The 20,542-nt window shown below is 43.7% G+C and overlaps 1 protein-coding gene across 5 annotated transcripts in view; it reads left to right on the top strand.

Moving 5' to 3' along the window:
- Csgalnact1 (chondroitin sulfate N-acetylgalactosaminyltransferase 1) overlaps positions 1 to 20,542 on the top strand; it is a 176,197-nt gene that overhangs the window by 8,647 nt on the left and 147,008 nt on the right. For 3 of the 5 annotated variants that reach the window (XM_045131866.1, XM_045131863.1, XM_045131862.1), the window contains one exon: positions 20,456 to 20,496. The exons of 1 other annotated variant lie outside the window; for it this stretch is intronic. The gene's annotated coding sequence lies outside the window, so the exon portion shown is untranslated. Of the gene's footprint in view, positions 1 to 9,486; positions 9,510 to 20,455; positions 20,497 to 20,542 lie in introns of those variants that run through there. One more of the 5 variants, XM_045131864.1, reaches the window with a different exon arrangement.

Raw genomic sequence — 20,542 nt, 5'->3', positions numbered from 1 at the left:
TCCAGCCCCCTGACTTAGGGATTTTAACATTACAAACATCATTAAGGCAAGCCCGCCGATCCCCTGATCCCACCAAAAACTCACAGAAAACTATATTTCCTTCTTTTGGTTTTTCAAAGTAGGGTCTCGCTCTAGCCCAGGCTGACCTGGAATTCACTACGTAGTCTCAGGGTGGCCTTAAACTCACGGCGATCCTCCTACCTCTGCCTCCTGAGTGCTGGGATGAGAGGCATGCGCCCAGATAAAATTTTTATCTTTTCTATTAAGCTAATATCTAATGCACCGTGAGATTCATTTCTTTTTCTAAAGATTTTTAAAAATATGCTACAGTTAGGAATATTATCTCATGCTTATACTTAGCTGTTTTTAACAAGGTCTTATGTATTTTCTACCCCATCAACATGTATACCTGTGTTGCAGTCAGGTTCGCATTGCTGGTAGAAATCACCCAATCAAGAGCAGTTTGTGGGAAAAAAAAGATTTATTTTGGCTTATAGGCTCGAGGGGAAGCTCCACGATGGCAGGGGAAAACAATGGCATGAGCAGAGGGTGGACATCACCCCCTGACCCATATAAAGTAGACAACAGGAACAGGAGAGTGTGCCAAACACTGGCATGGGGAAACTGGCTATAACACCCATAAGCCCGCCCCCAACAATACATTCCCTCCAGGAAGTGTCAATCCCCAAATCTTCATCAGCTGTGAACCTAGCATTGAGAGCGCCTAAGTTTACGGGGGACACACGAATGAAACCATCACAACACTCTTACTGTGTACATCGTGGTTACCAAGAGCTGACTCTGGATTAGATCCCCTCTGTGCTAAAGGTCTGAACCCCTGTGCGAGTAGGAAAAGTGAGATGTTTTCCAGAGAGCCAATGTTCACCTTAATGGAATAATTTTTACGTTAAGATTTGAACCTATTTTCTTAATTGTTACAATTTGAAATTTCTTTTTCAGATGGCTAGTTAAGTAAAAAATTCTTAGGTATTGGTAATATAAAATGTTATTATTATTTAGCATCCTTTAAAAATATTTATTTATTTATTAGAGAGTGAGAGAGAGGTGAGAGAATAGGAGCACCAGGGCCTCTGTCCACTGCAAGCGACCTCCAGATGCATGAGCCATTTTGCGCGTCTGGGTTTACGTGGGCACTAGGGAACTGAACCCTGGTTCTTAGGCTCTGCAGGCAAGCACCCTAATTGCTAAGCCACCTTTCTAGCTCCTATTTAGCATTCTTTGTTACAAGGCACAGAAATCAACTACTCTCACTTTAGCAAGTATGGGATCTATTAGAAAAATGTCCCACATAATTGATGGGAAAGCTAGAAAAATCAAAATCTTATATATAAACAAAATTTGTAAAAAAAAAAAAAAATAAGCTGGGCATGGAGGCACAAACCTTTCATCCCAGCACTCAGAAGGCAGAGGTAGGAGGATCACTGTGAGTTTGAGGCCAGTCAGACTACATTGTGAATTCCAGCTCAGCCTGAGTGAGACCGTACCTCAAAAAACCAATATATATATATATATTGGTTTTTTGAGGCATATATATATATATTTTGAGGAATATATATATACACATACATACACACACACACATACATATGTATGTGTATATATATATATATATATATATATATATATATATATATGTATGTATGTATGTGTGTGTGTATATATATATATATATACTAATACTGCTAACATATAAATATATACTAATAATTAGTATACATATATACTACTAATAATTGTTTCATCATTTTTTTTTATCTTTCAAAAGCAAGTCAATAGACAACCTTGCCCCAAGTATACAGGCTCTCTGCCTATGAGTAGAAACCTTAACACAGCATTGTGGGGGATGATTGTGCTAAAATTGAATCTTATTTTATGATTTATGACATTTGACTTTTATGCTAATTTTCTTGAAGCAAAGTGAATTAAATCTCTTCCTTGGCGCCTTGGAAAATTCATAGCTGTGCTAACTTGAGTCATAGCCTGGCACTGGAATGAGGACTGTACCTGGGTGTGGGCGAGCTGAATGCATGGGTGCTTCTTCCTTGTGGTAAAGGGCCCAACTAAATCGATACTACTAAGCCCAAACTGGCAGTAACTAAGCCCAAGGCAGTAAGCTGGAAGGGATTTTCCTGAGAAAGACATTGTCCGGAAGGAAAGAGGGCCAGTGTGAGGGAATGGCGTGGGATTCAGTATGGTCGTGGCATGCCAGAGCACACAGGAAGAGACTGGACAGAACGGGTTCATGATGACCATGGGGGGGGGGCACCAGCCTAGATTCTCACAGGGAGCACATGAGCAAAGACATCCTCTGTAAATGCCACCTTTGGGATGGGGAGATGGCTCCACAGAGGGTTAAGCGCTTGATGCAGAAGCACGAGGACTTGAGTTTGGATTCGTAGAATCCATGTAGAGGGCGGGGCAAACTTAACACACATAGAAGGCAGAACGGTCCCGTTTGGCAGCAGACCTCCTAGGCCCACTTGCCCATTAAAGGGAATTACAAAGTGGTGTGGTCACCATTTGGTTTAAAGGAACCCAAATGAAATAGAAAATAGCCTATCAGCTGTGATTTCTTAAGGGCGAGTGGACCCTGCCGAGTGTCGCCTTGTCTCCTCACGGCTAGCAGGACGCCCGGCCCGTGGCAGGTGCTCCACAAACGTTGACTGTGTGGATGATGTGTAGCTATAACGAGAGGGACCTTCAGCTCTTCCATAGGGAAGTTAATAAAATGCACCACAAATATGAGAACCTTCAACAATTTGAAATAGTATCTGTTTGTCTTCATTCTTTTATTAAAATATTATTTATTTATTTATTTTCAAGCAGAGAGAGGTAGAGGGAAGAGAGACAGACAGAGAAAATGGGCACTCCAGGGCCTCTAGCCACTTGAAAAGAACTCCAGAAACATGCTCCACTTTGTGCGTGTGGCTTTACATGGGCACTGAGGAATTGAACCTGGGTCGTTAAGTGTTGCAGGCCAGCACCTTAACCAAAGAAACATCTCTCCAGCCTTCTTCACTCTCTTTTAAACAATTTTTCACTGTCAACCTCAATATGGACACACAGTATACTATGATCATACTCCCTTCCCATGACTCTCCTTTGTTCTCCCGTCTGACTTCATTCTTCTGCTAATTTCTATCTTTCATCTCAAAAGAAGTCTCTTTTTTATTTTCTTGAATAAAATCATGGGAGAAAGAAAGTAGTTAACCTTGAGAGAGAGAGAGAGAGTGCAAAAAATGCATTAGGAAATAATTTTTGGCTATCCTGTTAACTACATTTCTAATTCCCTGTTACTACATCATTTCATTTTTGCTTGAATAACAGAACTGGAAATGTATGGACAGCCAGCATGGTTCCCCTAATGGTCTTTGTGAGGTGCATGGACAACAGGTGTTTCACATTCATGGACAACAGGTGTTATACGTTCATGGACAACAGGTGTTACACGTTCATGGACAACAGGTGTTTCACATTCATGGACAACAGGTGTCACATGTTCATGGACAACAGGTGTTTCACGTTCATGGACAACAGGTGTTACACGTTCATCTACTGGTGTTCCCCAGATGTGTTCAGATAGTTTTCTTCCCTTGAGAGTCAGACTGAAATTTTATGTAGGCATTTTGCTTGCACTGAATGTTTTGCTTCTTTAATGTTGGGACATATGAGGTCATATCCATAGTCTGTTGCCCTCCAGTGCTTCAGCAGTTCGGTGCTATGGCCATTGCTGGGTTATTCTAGATGAGAGGAAGGTGACCTCCCAAGCATTCTGGGAATGTTTGTGCAATCCCATCTTCCCCGTCAGCCCTCCACACTTCATTTTCACCATCTGTAGAACCTTCCAGAGTGGTAAGGTTTGAGATTTGTGACTGAGAAATATCTTATGGGAACAAAGTAGGCATGTAATAAACTGTTAGCAATATTAACTAAATACAAACTTTTTTACTGCTCCCAAATGAAAAAAAAGAGGTCCCTAGTGACTAGTTCCTCCTCTGTCCTTTCCTGGCCTACATAACTGAAATAATTCAATCGCCTGTTAGGAACAGATCAAACAATTTCTTGGGTGTCAATATAATCCAATATCTTAGATGCTAGAGAGTTGGAGAGGGTGTAAATGGGGCCAATCCTTATCTTCAAGGAGCAGTTTGGAGGGAGAAAAGGCAGTTTTGGCATAAGATTGAGAAATGTCATGAGATACAGTCTTGGGCGGAAGACAGAGGGGGTTTCCACCAAGCCTGGCAGGAAAGAATTCAGGGACCAATTCCCAAAGGATGCTTGGGAAGTATGTAGTAGTGAGCCAGGCAAATCAGCCATTGTACTTTTGCATGGGGCTTTGGGAGTTCCAGCTTCCCAGCGTGGGAAGGGCAAGCTGGAACCAGCAGTCCATAAGTGTGTACTCTGAGGCAATCTCAGGAACTCTGGCTGAGCTCCATACCCACATCACAGGGTCTCTGGGGAGCTCATGTTGCAGCTCTACCCACAGGAATATCCCAGTGATCCTGACTTGACTTCCGCATGGCAAGCCTCAGCCATCAGGGCTCCTTTTAGCATTGTTGCTTCAGGCTGGTCATCTCCAGTGCTTTTCACTAGTCCTGCATCTCGTGTGCCGTAGACCCTGCGGCCGATGGGTCAGTAAGTACATCCTTTATGTGGATCAGAGCCACCATACTGCGTCATCCCGTTCCTGTCTGTCATACGACCATTTCTGACTCATACCTGCTTGGTATGAGGCAAAGAGACCCTGTTAAGTCAGTTAAGTTCTTGGCTTCTTGTGCCCCAATGTGATACACACAGTACTTTGCTTTTTGAAAATATTTTCTTTGGGAGATAATATTAAGTTTTAGGAAAGTTGTGAAAATAAGAAGAGTGCAAAGGGTATGTGCGCAGTCTTCGCCCAGGCGATCTGCCGTGAGCATTGTGTGTCATTTGATTTTCATCTCTTTCCTTCCTCCATCTCTGCACATGTTATGTACACGCACAGAAATAAGTATGCATATTATTTTCTTGGAACCATGTGAGAATAAATGCATATATCACAGACATTTACCCTTAAGCAATTCAGCGTGTCTATCCTAAAACATAAGGCTACTCTCACGTTTAACAACAGTATCGGTACATTTACCATTTATTTGCATCTCTCTGATGTCCTCTGCCTGGATTTCTCCAGTTCTGAAGATTGACCTAATAATGACCTTGTGGTAGCTATTTCCTCTTCCAGTCCCCGAATAAGAATTGGATTTAATTATTATGAATGTAATTATGTTCCTTTAATTTGAAACATTTTCATAGCTTTGCTTTGTCATTGTGGAAACGTTTGTGAGGAGCACAATCTCTTGTTCTTCTAAAGAGTGGTCCTCGGTTTGGAACAGATGAATAGTTTTCCTGGTTGGGTTCAGGCTGCACATTCCTGGCAGGCAAACTCACCAGCGACTGTGTGCTTGTATCTGGGTGTCACATGGTGTCATGTGTCTCTTGTTTGTGACATTATTGTGACTTATCAAAGTAATGCTTTATTTCTTCAGTACGTAGCTATAGTTTGATCCTTAAGCTAATGGGAAATAGGTTGCTTTTATCCTCCCTCCATCTTTTGATACTTTTCTGTCAATTATGAGCCCACAGTGAACTTTGCATTCTGAAAGCCTCCTCTCTGCCATTAAGATGTCTGGCTTATAGTGAAGCCCCCACCTCATCTTCCTGTATGGCCGGTGCTTCCGGTGGGTACGTTGAAGATGCGTGAATAGCAAGGGCTGAAAGGGAACTAACGCGGACATCGCTGCTGTTTCGCTGAATGCTCATATCTGCATCTGTGATTGACTCCGAAGAGCCCACACTTTAGGTCTGTCATGAAAACCTGTAGCCACATGACTGTTTCATAGCTTCTTCGTTCCCCACCCGGCACCTTCCATAAACACAGGTAGCTGTAGCCACACAGGCTGGGGCGGTACTGATCGGTGGTTCTGACCCCTCTAATGGTTATGGGGCTTCTATAGCTGTTGATGCTGCTGGTGAAGTGCTCATGGGGGCGGGGGCATGAGCACGTCTCCTTCTTCAGGTGTCTGCTCTTCAATAGGGAGATCTTCTCGTTCCCTGTCCTACTTGGGCATTGACCAAGAGGTTTTACAGGTCAAAGATTCTTCAGTGTTCTTGGTTCATGCTACTCTTAGCATTTTATTAACATTTTCTGTGTTCCTGGACCAAAAGGATTATAGGTTTTGAAAATCAAGTATTTAGGTCTATCAGCTATGAGATTTTATGTCCTAACAGTTTAGTAGCTGTTAGAAAAAAAATAAAGTAAAAAAAAATAATAGTTTTACTTCATTTTTTAGTTACCACAATTGCTTAACAATGAGATGTTGGGTATCTCTTGGAAATGGTACATCCCAAATCTTAGAATGAAATTAGACATTATTACTTCGTTTTGTATAGTTGTTGCTTTTTAAATCTTTTAAAAAGTTTTTAAAAATGATTGTGTGTGTGTGTGTGTGTGTGTGTGTGAGAGAGAGAGAGAGAGAGAGAGAGGGAGGGAGGGAGAGAGAGAGAGAGAGAGAAAGGGCATCCCAGGGCCTCCCGCTCCTGCAAATGAACTCCAAATGCATGTGCCACTTTGTACATCTGGCTTTATGTGGGTACTGGGGAATCAAACCTGGATCATTAGGTTTTGCAAGCAAGCACTTTTAACTGTTGAGCCATCTCTATAGTCCTGTGGCTGCTTTTTACTATAGCAACCACTTAAACAAACAGACAGACAGACAGACAAACCAGAGTTTGGAGGCTGGGGAGATTTCTCAGTGGTTAGTAGCACTTTCTCTGCAAGCCTACCCACATGAATTCAATTCTCAGAGCCCACATAAAGCTAGAAATAAGGTGGCACACAACATACCTGTAATCCCAATACATCCTCAGCAATGGGAGGTAGAGCCATGAGAATCTCAAAGCCTGTAGGCCAGCTAGACTGGCATGCCCAGAAGCAAAACAGAGAGACCATGTCTTTAAAGAAGGTGGAAGGCGAGAACCAACGCACCACGGTCCTCTGACCTCCACACATGCACTGCGGCGTGTCCTTGCCTCCTATACACACCCACACACACATCCCAAAGATAGAAAATAAAAATAAATGAATAATTTAGAAGCAAACCATTTTGCCATGCTGTCAAGCCATCACAGGAGTGTAGTTCACGCTAATCCCACTGTGTGAACTGCCCTGAGCTGGTAGTTTGCATGATACCCAGTAGATGCCCAGCATCATTATATCTTTCTCAGAACTGGAGAGATCCTTAAGCACTACTATGTCACCTCAAAGGCACCTTGGTGGACCACTGGCTACCCTAGTGCACAGTCGGGGAGTCACTTATGAAAAAAAAAAAATTCAGGGCATGTTTTATGTGTCTTTCAGCCAGTCAAATATATATCAGGTTAGGGAATAGATAACTGTGAGGAGAGATAAGCTAACACTACTACACAAAGGCAGGAGGCAGAGGTATTAAATAATATTGTCTATTGAAGAGGTAATGAGATGATATTTCCACTTAATTAATGAAAGGTGGAAATTCTGTCTTCCCCATGTGCTAGAGAGGCCTGGCTACAATATCTCTGGCAGAACTGCGCCATATCTGGTCTGCCAGGGGAGATACAGGGAGCTGTTTCACTACATGGTTGTTAGGCATTAAGATTTTCTTTAATTTTTTTTTTTTGTTGTTTGTTTGTTTTTCAAGGTAGGGTCTCACTCTAGCTCAGGATGACCTGGAATTCACTCTGTATTCTCAGGGTGGTCTCGAACTCACGGCATTCCTCTTACCTCCTAGCCGGGCGTGGTGGTTCATGCCTTTAATCCGAGCACTCAGGAGGCAGAGGTAGGAGGATCGCCATGAGTTTGAGGCCACCCCTGAGACTACAGAGTGAATTCCAGGTCAGCTAGAGTTAGAGTGAGAACCTACCCTGAAAAATCAAACCCCCAAAAAAAGAAAAGAAAAAGGATTTTCTTACTTAGCCTTTTTAGTTTGGTTTACATATTATCACCCCCTCAAACTACTTCTTTTCTCTAAATTAATGATTTGTTTGTAAAATATCTCAGTATAATCCACTTCAGGATATGGACAAATACTATAAAATCTTCTGAAAACTAGTACGGTAGTTAAGATTTATGAGTTTTTATAACAAGATAGAATAGCTGTGTAAATTAGGTAAGTGCTACTAGAAATTAGATCTGGTTGACATGATATTTATAATTTTATGGATCTGAGTTTGAGCTATGAAAGGACTTTGCTGAAAGACAGTTTAGAACCAATGGAGCTCCCTGCTCTTCCTCCTTCCAGTGAAGCAGCTCACTGCACGACCCAGAGAGCAGGAACTCAGGTAGCAGGAGGCCCTAGGGACGTTTAAAAGGATGCAGTGGTCTGATGTCCAGACAAAGGACAGTGGACTGTCAGCAGATCTTGGCTCTCACAAGCTCTGTGACTCTTAACTCTGGGCTTGTCGTGTGCCACATAGAATTTTCCAGCATTCCTGGGCCACATGCTGTCAAGTCATTCAGAAAGCCCTTCCTTTTCCTTCTTTACATCTCTAAACTCCACCTAACTCCTGCACCAGCTTCAAAGTCTAATTCACCCTTGATTAACAAATGGGGAAACTGAGGGTCAGAGATGGAAAGGATCACCTGAGGTCTTGTGTAAGCTCAGCTACTGTCTGGGAAGCCTGTCACCTGTCTGGAACTCATGTCCTGCATGAGATCCCATCCTTTCAGCTCTCACAGTACAAGATATTTTTCTGTCATGACCGGAATCATGACAGTGACCCTGCAAGAAACCTGAAGTGGCAATGGTTAAAGGTTTGGATTTCTTAATATGGAGTAAAGACTTCATGAGAAGTCTTCTTCTTGAGAAGAGGGGATTTTAATCTCTTGTTCATTGCCATTCCAGAAACACTTTCACATGCCTAGGAAACTCAGCAAGTATGTTGACTGAATAGATGGCATACTATAGTTTTTTTTTTTTTTATTTATTTTGGGTGATGTTTGTGGGAAATGTTTACATTTAGATAGTCAATAGGATATAAATTACTGGCTTCTTTGCAAGGCTCTACAGATGAATTTTCTATTAGTGAGATTCAAATAACAATCTCCAAAAATAGGAATACCTGTAATGAATTCCCACTGGTGAGAAAATTGAATTGAGGGTACAATTTTGATATTAGTAATTCTGTAAATCGTCATCTGAATATCCCACGTCTGATGCATCTTCTCATCCTTGTGTCTCTTCATTACAGGCCCCATGGACAGTAAAAGTCTGAGGTGAATCAGAGGTAGAGGTCTAGCATGCTTGTGTTGAACATTTAAAACTCTGACTCCTCAGAGGGGAGGACACAAGCGGGTAGCCTCGTCCTTGGCGACTCTGTGAGGTCTGGGATGGGACGCTGCTTCTTATGGCATTCTGCTGGGCATCAGGGACGCAGTGGGATGTCGTCACCTTCATGTCGGGAGGGATGTTCAGGTTTGTAGTTCTTTTGAGAACATGAGTGTTTGGGGCAACTTTAATCCAAAAAAGAAGTCAGTGATGTGTTTCTCGTATTTAATTATTTATTTTAAAATATTTATTTACTTATTTTGGAAAGTGAGAGAGAAAGGGAGAGAGAGAGAGAGAGAGAGAGAGCATGGGCGCTCCAGGGCCTCCAGCCACTGCAAAAGAACTCCAGATGCATGTGCCCCCTTGTGCATCTGTCTTATGTGGGTCCTGAGGAATCAAACCAAGGTCCTCTGGCTTTGCAGGCAAAGGCCTTAACCTCTAAGCCATCTCTCCAGCCTCTCTCATTTTTATTTGTATTGACAACTTTATGCTTGTTTCTGTCAGGACCAAGTGAGAAAAGCACGGTTTTGTTTGGAGTAGCATCACAGGTGGGGTGTGGGGAACAAGACCCTCACTCCATGGTTATGAGCTACATACAGGTGGAGGAAGTGCCCATGATTCCTTGAACTTCAGCAACGCATGGTCCAAAGGGCAAGAATAGGAACATGATTTTAAACCAGTATTTTCAGATGCCATCCTTAGTTAATGAAGGGTCATTAAGAGTTATCATCAAACAAGCTTGGGAATTCCATATAATGGATTTTCTTCTTTTTACATGTTTTTGATAATGAAATCTAATCCCTTTAAAAATACTTTTATTATTTTCAGTAAGACAGAGAAGAAAGAATGGGCATGACAGGGCATGACACTGCAGATGAGCTCCATGTACAGTGCCAGTTTGTGCACCTGGCTTTACGTGGGTACTGGGGAATTGAACCTAGGTAGTTATGCTTTGCAAGCAAGTGCCTTTAACTGCTGAGCCATCACTCTGTATTCACATGTGCACACAGATATGCAGATGTCAGAGGAAAATATTCCTTAGCAGTCCTCCATGGAATCTTTTATGGAACCCAGAGCTATCATTTTCAGTCAGTCTGGCTGACCAGCACACCCCAGCAATTGCCCTGCCTTCGTTCCTCTAAGGACTGGAGTCACAGGAGTGCATGGCCATATCTGGATTTTGATGTGGGTCCTGGGTGGAACTCAGAAGGTCTGTGGCCCTCTCAGGCACTCTTGGCTAGGTAACAAGTGCTCTTACCCACTGAGCCATGTCCCCAGCCCCAGAGTCACTTCTTGCGGAATGTGATGTACCTTATGTAGACATTGAGTTTCCAGCTTTTATCTTCACAGACTTGTAGCAAGACAGCTGTCTCTTCACAGTCTTAACAACCTCCCGCCCAGCAGCTTTGGGGACTCACTGTCCACAGTGACTCTTGGGGAACCGTGGTTTTCAGTTGATCTACGCTTCTTCCCAGGTAGCCATAGACTAAAGCAGCATTTCTCTTCCAGGCCCACGTCAAGTCTAAAGTCTCCATATGTCCAGGGCTACTGCCAGCTCTCTGTGGTTTTGATGAGCACTGCAGGGGGTCTGCGTTCTAAGAGATGAGAATCACTATATTTGGAATTGGTTCTGGGTTTTCTTTCTTTCTTACAAGGCTGCGGTGCGTAGGTGTCTTCTTTTTGGTCTCATGGAGGTCTTTTGCCTCCTGCTGCTTCTTTGTACTGATCTGGGCTCGGGCAAGATTCTGTGTCAAGCCTGAACTTGCAGGCTTCCTTCAGGGTATAAAGAAGTGGGTAAGAGGGAGAGCGGCGTTGAGGGGCTTTCCTGAGCTCACAGCAGGTGCTCTGAGGCCCGGGGCTCGGCCTTGTAGGTGGGGGTAATGGGGAGAGGCAGAGGCAGAGGCAGACAGGATGTTCCGTTAGAGGGATCGGCTTTGTTGTGGTTCTTCTCATCTTAAGCCTCACACTCTGATACTCTTTAGACTTGCTCTTCCTGGTCTAATGCCATGAGAAGCCAGGGAGGAAGCAGCTTATATAACTAGCCAGTCTTCATAGCCACCCATCACACAAAAAGCCAAGCAGGAAATAGGTTATATAAGCAGCAGGTTTTCTAGTACAGTACTTGGTCTGATTGCTGTCCTTCTTTCCATCAAAGGGCTCACGTGAGCTCATAGGGCACTGGCAGGGTCAAAGGAATCTATCTGTGTTGGGAAACGTGTTAGCCTTTTGGAGAATGTACATGTAGCTAAATTGTCCCCTGGGGGCAGAGGACGAGCTGGTGATTGGATGCCAGGCATGTGCTTCGCCGAGGACCATCTCTGCTGCTCCTCCTTAACTATCTGCCATTGTTGGAGTGTGTCCCCACAAGTTCATGTTTTGAAAAGTTAGTCCCCCAAGACACGTGTGAAAGATATTTGGACGTGGGCCTCTGGGGCTGGAGAGATTGCGTAGTGGTTAAGGGCACTCGCTTACAAAGCCTGATGGCCCCCGTTCCAGTCCCCAGTACCTATGTAAAGTACAAAAGTGGTGGAATGTGCATCTGGAGTTTATTTGCAGTGGCAGGAGGCCCTGGCAAACTCATTCTCTCTCTCTCTTTCTCGTAAGTAAATATTTTAGAAAGTTGAGATACAAGCAGAAATGAGGCCTTCGGAGAGTCTTGAGATTAGATGTGAGTATGAGGTTAGGATTCTCATGATGACGTTAGTGACTTTATAAGAAGAGGCAGAGACCTGAGCAAGTATGCTGCCTCTGTATGTAGAATGCCATTCATTATGTTATGACACAGCAAGAAAGTCCTCCCTAGATGCTGACATCATTCTCTTGGCCTTCCCACCACCCTATACCTCCTCCTCTTCCTTCTCCTCCTACTCCTTCTTCTATTCCTCCTTTTTCCTCTTCTTCTCCCTCCTCCTTCTTGGAATTAGTGTGTGTAGAGCATGTGCGGCGAGGAACGTGATGTTTTACATAGGCTGCATATGTGTATGTGTGTGCACAGAAGTGTGCAACCTGTGCGTGAGTGCAGAGGCCAGAGGAGAATGTTTGGGTGTCCTCAATCACTCATCTCTGTGTTTCCTTGAGAAGTCTCAGAGCTGACATTTTGGTCAATGAGCCCCAGCAATTGCTTGGACTCTAGCCCCTGTGGACTGGGGTTATAGACACGTTTGGCCTCAAAACAGCATTTTACATGGGTTTTGGGGAATCAAACCTAAGTGGTCTCTGGCCCTCTCAGGCCCTCAGGTCTACGCAGCAAGCACACTCACCCTCTGAGCCATCGCCTCAGCCCCCTATGTTGTTTTTTCTTTCAAGTTGCTTGGCCTCAGGTATTTTGTTACACAACAGAAAATGGCCTAAGATCGTGACCTTGCCACAGAAAATTATGCCAGTACTTCCTCGAGAAAGTCAACACAAAGAGAAAGAAGCCTTTCTTGTAAACATATAGTTTGAGGAAAGAACCTTTCTAAGTTTCTGTTCTCTTAGGGGGCTTCTGTAGCGACTTACCTAAGGATGGCCCAGAAGACGAGGACAAAGCACTGGACAATTTGTGTAGAGTGTTTCACTATGTAATCTGTTTCACACATACAATTCCCTCCTTTATCCTCTTCAACAACCCAGGGAAATGCACTTCTGGTGCATAAATAAAGATGACATACAAAGGCTCAGAGAGATCACATAACTTGCCCAAGGGTCCGTAGCTAGAAATTGGTAGGAATAGAATTCAAATTAAAATCTACTTCATTCCAGAGCCAACTTTATGTCCCCCTACCCTGTCTTGCTGTCTGTGGTTGGCATACATCTGTGTTATCATCTTGCTTCAGGTCTTTGAAGTGGAGCTGCATGGAAAGTTCATAATTCTGGTAGAAAAAAAAGGAATGTAATGCGTAATCAGTCCCCTCATGTTTATTGTATATTGTGAACAGCCATGGACTGAGTCCGTTTTCTGCTTGTGGTATGGGACAACTTTTAGAAGAAAACAAGATGCGGTGACAAGCCAGAGGCTCTATTCATTTCTTTCCACTGAGAATATTTAGGAGACACTTACTTCGATTTTTGAACAGGCAGTGAATGGTGTTCATTAGTGCTGTGTCTGGAACCTAGAATTTAGTAGCCTTGACTTGAGTTTTATAATGGCATAAACAAGTCCCTGGAGGAAATAAAATAGCATCAGATGATATAAAGCTAATATTAATAAAGTAAGTATTAACCTATTAGTCTAAGCTTTCTCTCCTTCAAATTCTGGGCTTGTGTGTGTGTGTGTGTACTTGTGGTATATGCACATATGTATGCAGATGTGTTTTCCACCTATGTAAATGTGGACTCCAAAGGAGGTTGTCTTTTCTATTAATCTTCCACCTTATTTCCTCTAGAGGAAATAAGTTCAGTAAGGGTTTCTCACTGAATGTGGAGCTCATGCCATTTTTTGCAAAGACTGGCTGACCACTGGGCCACAGTGATCCTCCTGTCTCTGCCCTCAGGGCTGGGGCTTGTATGTGTGCATGGCCACACCTAGCTTTCTACACGGGTGCTAGGGATTGAACTTGTGACCTTGTGCTTGAGCACCTAGCGCTGTTGTTACTCACTGCGCAATCTCCCCAGTTCCAAGCTAAGTCTGATCTGTCAAAAATCACTTTATTTCAGATATGCCTGCTACTCTTAATATGAAAATCACCATAAGCATGCAAAAGTACATTGTGAGGGCTGGGGAGATGGCTTAGAGGTTAAGGTCCTTGACTGTGAAACCTAAAGATCCAGGTTCAATTCCCTAGGACCCATGTGAGCCAGATGCACAAGGTAGCACATGCATCTGGAGTTCATTTGCAGTGGCCAGAGGCCCTGGCACACCCATTCTCTCTCTCCCTCTCTCTCTCTTTGCCTCTTTCTTTCTCTCTGTCTCTCTCAAATAAATAAATAGAAATAAAAATATTTTAAGAGCATAGAATAAGTAACATTAACTGGCCCTGAAACTTTGTTACTAGACAGCAGATGACATTGCTTGAGGTGAACATAACTTGAAACACCCAGGTTTAGAAAGCACAAGACTTCCCAAATGTCAGCTCTGAGAGGTGATACTGGCTTCTAGAGAGTGCTGGAGAGGAAACAGTTGAAGTGGGTAAATGAGCTCTCCAGTCTCCTCAAGCTGGTAGATGGTAGAAATGCTTCTTCCTTTGTTTTCTGCTGTAGGTTGGGTTATGTTGGAGCATTTTTTAAACTTTTATGTTAGTTGTATATTTATATTTATTTCATTTATTTGAGGCAGAGAGAGAGAGAGAGAAGGGGTGCACCAGGGCCTTTAGCCACTGTAAACGAACTCCAGACACATGTCACCTTGTGCTTACATAGGTCCTGGGGAATTGAACCAGGGTCCTTTAAAAATCAGTTCAGCCAAGCCTATTCCTGTGCAGGCTGTGAGGCTTGTCCAGGCTCATGCTTCTCACATGTCAGGTAATCACAGGCAAGCTACCTAGACACACACAGCCCGAAGCTTCAGGCCACAGTGGAGGAGGGTGTCCATATTCATTCAGACTCATTTTCCCAAGTCCTCTCAAACTTGGTGTGAGGCAGGTGGCTGACTGGCTTTGGAAGCCTTTGAAATGTTATTTCCGTTACTACAGAGCAAAAACCAGCTCTTGGTTGGTGCCTCTAACCTGAATGTGGAGGCTTTGTGGCTTGTGCAAGGTAGGAGGAGGAGACTGGAGGATTCAAATATGTGGCTACTGGGTGACTGTGAAAGAGCCTAATCCGAAGCAAGGTCTATCATCAAAGCAATTAGACTTATAGTAATTGATAGCTTTAATGAAAGTTGAGTGTAGTTCTTTGCTGTTGTATTTTTCTGAATTACTTGCTTATTGTTGTTACAGGGAAGTGAGAAAATTGGTATCCAAGTATTCAGGAGGCTGTTCTGGCACCATTTATAGAGCCAATAGTTTTTGTCAGGTCTAATGCACCTTAGAATGTTTTCTTTTCACTAAAACATATCTTCCTGTTTGAGGGTCCCTATGCAGTTGTAACCTGGCTCTCAAAGCACCTAAAATATTATTATAATGCTACCAAAAGTAACACAGTAAATGACCATTTTATTGAGATTCTGCCATTCTTCAGTGTTAGCATATGCCAAAGGACTTTTTTTTTCTTGTTTTTTTTTTTTTTTTTTTTGGTTTTTCGAGGTAGGGTCTCACTCTAGCCCAGGCTGACCTGGAATTCACTATGGAGTCTCAGGGTGGCCTCGAACTCTCGGCAACCCTCCTACTTCTGCCTCCCAAATGCTGGGATTAAAGGCGTGCGCCACCACGCCCGGCCCACCAAAGGACTTTTTTTTCTTTTGAGGCAAGCCCAACAAACTTGCCTTTTTTTTTTCCATGACAGAGAGCGATCAAGCGAAAGAGGGAATTGGTATACCAGGGTGTCCAGCCACTGCCATCGAACTCCAGACATGTACGACACCCTGTGTACATGTGCAACCTTGCACATGCGTCTGGCTTACATGGGACCTGGGGAATTGAATATGGGTCTGTAGGCTTTGCAGGCAAGCACCTTAACTGCTAAGCCATCTCTCCAGCCCAAAGAACTTTTTTTTTTTTTTTTTTTAACACAAGTGACAGAGAACCAATTTAATACCAAGTCAAGACATAAGGGAGTATTTTGGCTTATGTAAGCATGTAAGGAAACCTGGCTTCCAGAAGGCCTTGGTCTTAGACCTTAGATCTCTCAGCTATGTTCTTCATGCTGACTTCACTTTTAGAAGTAGAAAGGGCTTAGACTCCAACCCAGCTGCAGGGTGAGCATGCCTACCTCTTGCTCAGTCTTACTAGCAGAGCCTAAGACTGACTCTCCCTGGCTATGATGGGGTTACGTGTCCATATCTGAGCCAATCATCATGACCATGGGTATTAGATGGCTCAGCTGACAAGGACTTGAGGTGTGTCTCATTCCTAAAGCAGATTATTTCCTCCACACAGAAAATGTTAGCTTTCGTAGATGCTTTCAGACTCTAAAAGGTCTAGCCTTTTATGGAAAATCAGCAATGGGATACTGCTTTTCTTCAGTCTCATATTATTGAGTTGCTAATGGACATTTCAGATGTGAATGGTCTAAAGTAGTCTGTCTCCCAATAGAGGTATTGATTTTTATGAATCCCCTGCACCCTTTAATAAGATTATTCCAGTGTGTTCTCATTCATCTGGATAGCGCCTAATGTAGCAAGCACTTATGTGCTAAGGACTTGGAGAAAAGGGAAACTCAGAATACATGAGCTTTAGGGTTTGGGCACTTCTTTTTTCTTGGTTTTCTGAGGAAGGGTCTCACACTAGCTCAGGCTGACCTGGAATTCACTATGTAGTGTAAGGGTGGTCTCGGACTCCTGGTGATCCTCCTACCTCTGCCTCCCGAGTGCTGGGATTAAAGGTGTGTGCCACCACGCTCGGTTCAGTTTGGGCACTTTTTATTGTTTAGGCTGATTACTTATGCCATTATGTGGATATTGTATTAGATTCTGCAGAACTGAAATAGGACCTACCAACTATGGTAGTTTTAATAAATGCCATCCAATCCATTCAGTAATTTTATTCAGGCTTGCAACTTGGTTCCCGGGGTATATATCTCAGCGTTCAACCCTGAAGTGTGGAGGTGTATTTGGAATTCCACTCTAAAGACATTCGAAGTGCTTGGGCTTTGCCTGCAATTCCTAAATTGTGTTTGTGTGCTTTTGGGTGGTAGCTTTTTCTCTGTCCGCTTGGACCTGTGAAAGCAGGCCAGTTTCTTCTGCCATTATGGACCTGCCTCTGGATTTGGATCAATAAAACATCCCCTCCTCCATAACCGTGTCTGGTTTGGAAGTTCATCAAGTGACCCAAGGCTGCCTACTACAGCAACTATCTGGTGGTTTGAAGGAAAAATGCCCCACCATAGAGTCTTATGCTTAATTCCAACTTGTGGCACTGTTTGAGAAGGTTGGGGGGTTTGGAGAAGTGGAACCTTGTAGAGGAAGTATGTCACAGGGAGCAGGCATTGAGGACTTCATAATGCATCCACATCTGCTGTTCTGTTGTACTTTCTTCCTGACCGGTGTGAAGATGTGGGGCCCAGCTTCCTGCCTGCCATGTTTTCCCTGTCATGGTGTACTCTAGCCTCAAAATCACAAGCTGAAAATAAACCCTGTTCTTCTTTAACCTGCTTTTGATCAAATATGTAGTCCCAGTAATGAGAAAGTAACCATTGGAAATGATTGTATCGGTCTATGGCCATACCACCCAGAATGTGCCCAGTCTCGTCTGATCTTGGAAGCTAAGCAGTGTCGGGCCTGGTTAGTACTTGGAGGAGAGAAATTATTGTATCAGACATTGCAATGGCCTATGCAATGAGGGGGGATGGGTTTGACTGGGATGACGACAGGATAGAGTGAGCCAATAAACCCTGGGATTGGAATCGGCAGAGGGGAGTGAGAGTGAATGGGGTCCAAGGACCATGCCCTGCTTTCTGCAGGGAAGCCTAGGTGACTGCATTCGTGACTTTGCATTGCTGTGACAAAATGCCCGACAGAAACGACTTAAAGGAGAGAGGACTTGTTTGGGCTCGGGTTTTCTAAGGTGTGTTGACTCTGTGTTCATGAACCTGTTGTGAGATATAATGTGATGGTGGAGAAAGCATGTGACAGGGAAGCCTCTTCACCTCACTGAGCTCCAGAATGAAGGAAAGAAGGATGGGAAAAAAAAAGACAGAAAGGATGGGTGTACTACAAACAAAATTTATCTAAAGACCTATGACCTACTTCCTCCAGCTAAGTTCTACCTCTTAAAGTTTCCACAACCTCCCCAAATAGCACCGTCATCTAGGGATTGAGCCCGTGGAAAATATTTCATATTCAAATCATAACAGTGGCTGTTATGCACCAGAGAATGCAAAGGGCAGGGGGACTTGTCAGCAAGGGTCAGGAGTCCTGTTTGGGTTTGTTTATTCTATTGAGCATCTAAATCCAAAAGTGAAGCAGGGGCTGGAGAGATGGCTTAGCGGTTAAGCGCTTGCCTGCGAAGCCTAAGGACCCCGGTTTGAGGCTCGGTTCCCCAGGTCCCACGTTAGCCAGATGCACAAGGGGGGGCACACGTCTGGAGTTCGTTTACAGAGGCTGGAAGCCCTGGCGCGCCCATTCTCTCTCTCTCCCTCTATCTGTCTTTCTCTCTGTGTCTGTCACTCTCAAATAAATAAATAAATAAAAATCCATTTAAAAAAAAGTGAAGCAGGAGATTGGGTAAATGTCAGAGAAAAGTATAGGTAGGCTTAGGTTTATAGAGGGTTCGAACGACGCATAAACCAGTGAATGAATATAGGAGGGCTTGGTTAGGAAGAGAAGAGGGCTCAGTCTGTCTTGGTGACTAGCCATGAAGTCACTGTCTGGCGGAGGAGCTGAGATCTGGCAGAAGCTTGAGAAGGAGCAGCTCCAGTGTCTGGGGCCTTCAGGGGAGGGAAGGTCGCAAAAGCCCAGAGCAAATACAGTATAAGGAAAGAGGAAGTAACTGGAAATGTGGGCCCTAAGTTGAGATCAGGTAAGATAAGAACTCAAACATATCTTTGGGATTTGGCAATATGGAGATCACAAGTGACCTTTGGAAGGGTAGTTTGAACTGAGAAATGGAGATAGAGCCCGAAGTCAGACTGAGGAATGTAGAGATGAGAAAATGGAAAAAGTTAAGAATTGCACACTTGTGAGAAACTTGGCTATAAACAGTGAGGTTTTTTAACAGTTTGGTGTTTGTAATATTATGTACACAGAGGTCCGTAGATAATAGTAGGATGTGCAGTTCTGCCACACAGAACCTGTTCATGTACCCCCGAATATAATAACTGTGTGTGTGTGTTGCCATAAAGAATGTAGATGTTGTAACCCCACAATTTAGGAGGTGGAGGCAGGAAGATCAGGTTTGAGGACAGCTTTGAGGCGGCCAGCCAGGGCAACATGACTCCCTGTCTCACAAAAACAAACAAATTTTAAAAGTGTAGATAATGGGTTCGTTGTAAATGCAAGAGAAGCTAGAAGCTAGGATAGTAATGGCTTCTTCCTGGGAGAGGTGGTTGGTTCCAGAAAAGAGGGAGGGTTTACAGGAAGCTCCGCACCTCAGAGCAGGATGCGTGCTTGATGCACTCAGTCATCCTTTAGAACTCAATGTTGACTGTCCTGACATAAGAAGGCTGTGATTTTGAAGGACACCACAGGAATTATGTTAAAATTTTCTTCTTCTTTTTTGTAAATTTGTTTTTCCTAGGCAGGGTCTCATTGAAGCTCAGGCTGACCTGGAATTCACTCTGTAGTCTCATTTTGGCCTCGAACTCATGGTGGTCCTCTGCCTCCTGAGTGCTGGGCAACGGCAGATTCAAGACCCACACCCGTTCCATGTTACTTCAAATCCAGTGGGAGTGTGGCCTACTTGCTTTTGTATTGTCATTGCCTGCCATGGAAACTTTATCCTAGAAGATGCAACGGGGTGGTTGGAGTTGCTAACTGCATGCTCATGTTATTTTTCTCCTTTCTGTGACCAAACATCTACCAAGAAGAGACTTAAGGGTAGAAGGGATTGTTTTGGCTCAAGGGTTGAGAGTATAATCCATCATGGTAGAAATGGCACGATATCAGAAACATGAAGTGGCTGGTCGCATTGTGTCTACAGGCATAAAGCACAGAGAGATGAATGCTACCGTTCAGTTTGTTTCCCCCTGTTGTTTATTTCGTCCAGGACCCCCGCCATCTTAACACCTGGGAAGTAGGAGATTCATCAGGTGAAAGAGTGGCATGCTTAAGAAGATGAAGACCAGCGACTCAGGGGGAATTCTCTGCTGTCCTGGCTCTCCTCCATCATCAGAGGAGGGCAGGGTGGAGAGAACTCTGTATCACTTCCTTTTCCTCTGCTCATTCACCTTCCATCGGGGCAGTTAGACCAATAGCATGGCCTGCTCTGCACAACAGTGGAGATAGACATCAGCTTGAGATTGAAATATGGACGTTTTGTGAAAATATTCTATTAAGTTCTTTATATATACACAATTAGAATATAATGAAGTACCCTGAACTCATCACCTGGTTTCAACAAATGTCAACTTTTTTTTTCCAGTTTGTCACATCTGTCCATACCCAGCTTCTACTGGAAAACACGTGAGTAGGAATCACTTAAAGACAGTTGCCGCCCATTCTCTCTCTC

Source organism: Jaculus jaculus, chromosome 12 (genome assembly GCF_020740685.1).
Source record: "Jaculus jaculus isolate mJacJac1 chromosome 12, mJacJac1.mat.Y.cur, whole genome shotgun sequence".
NCBI lineage: Eukaryota > Metazoa > Chordata > Mammalia > Rodentia > Dipodidae > Jaculus > Jaculus jaculus.
This window is presented reverse-complemented; position numbering and strand designations above follow the sequence as displayed.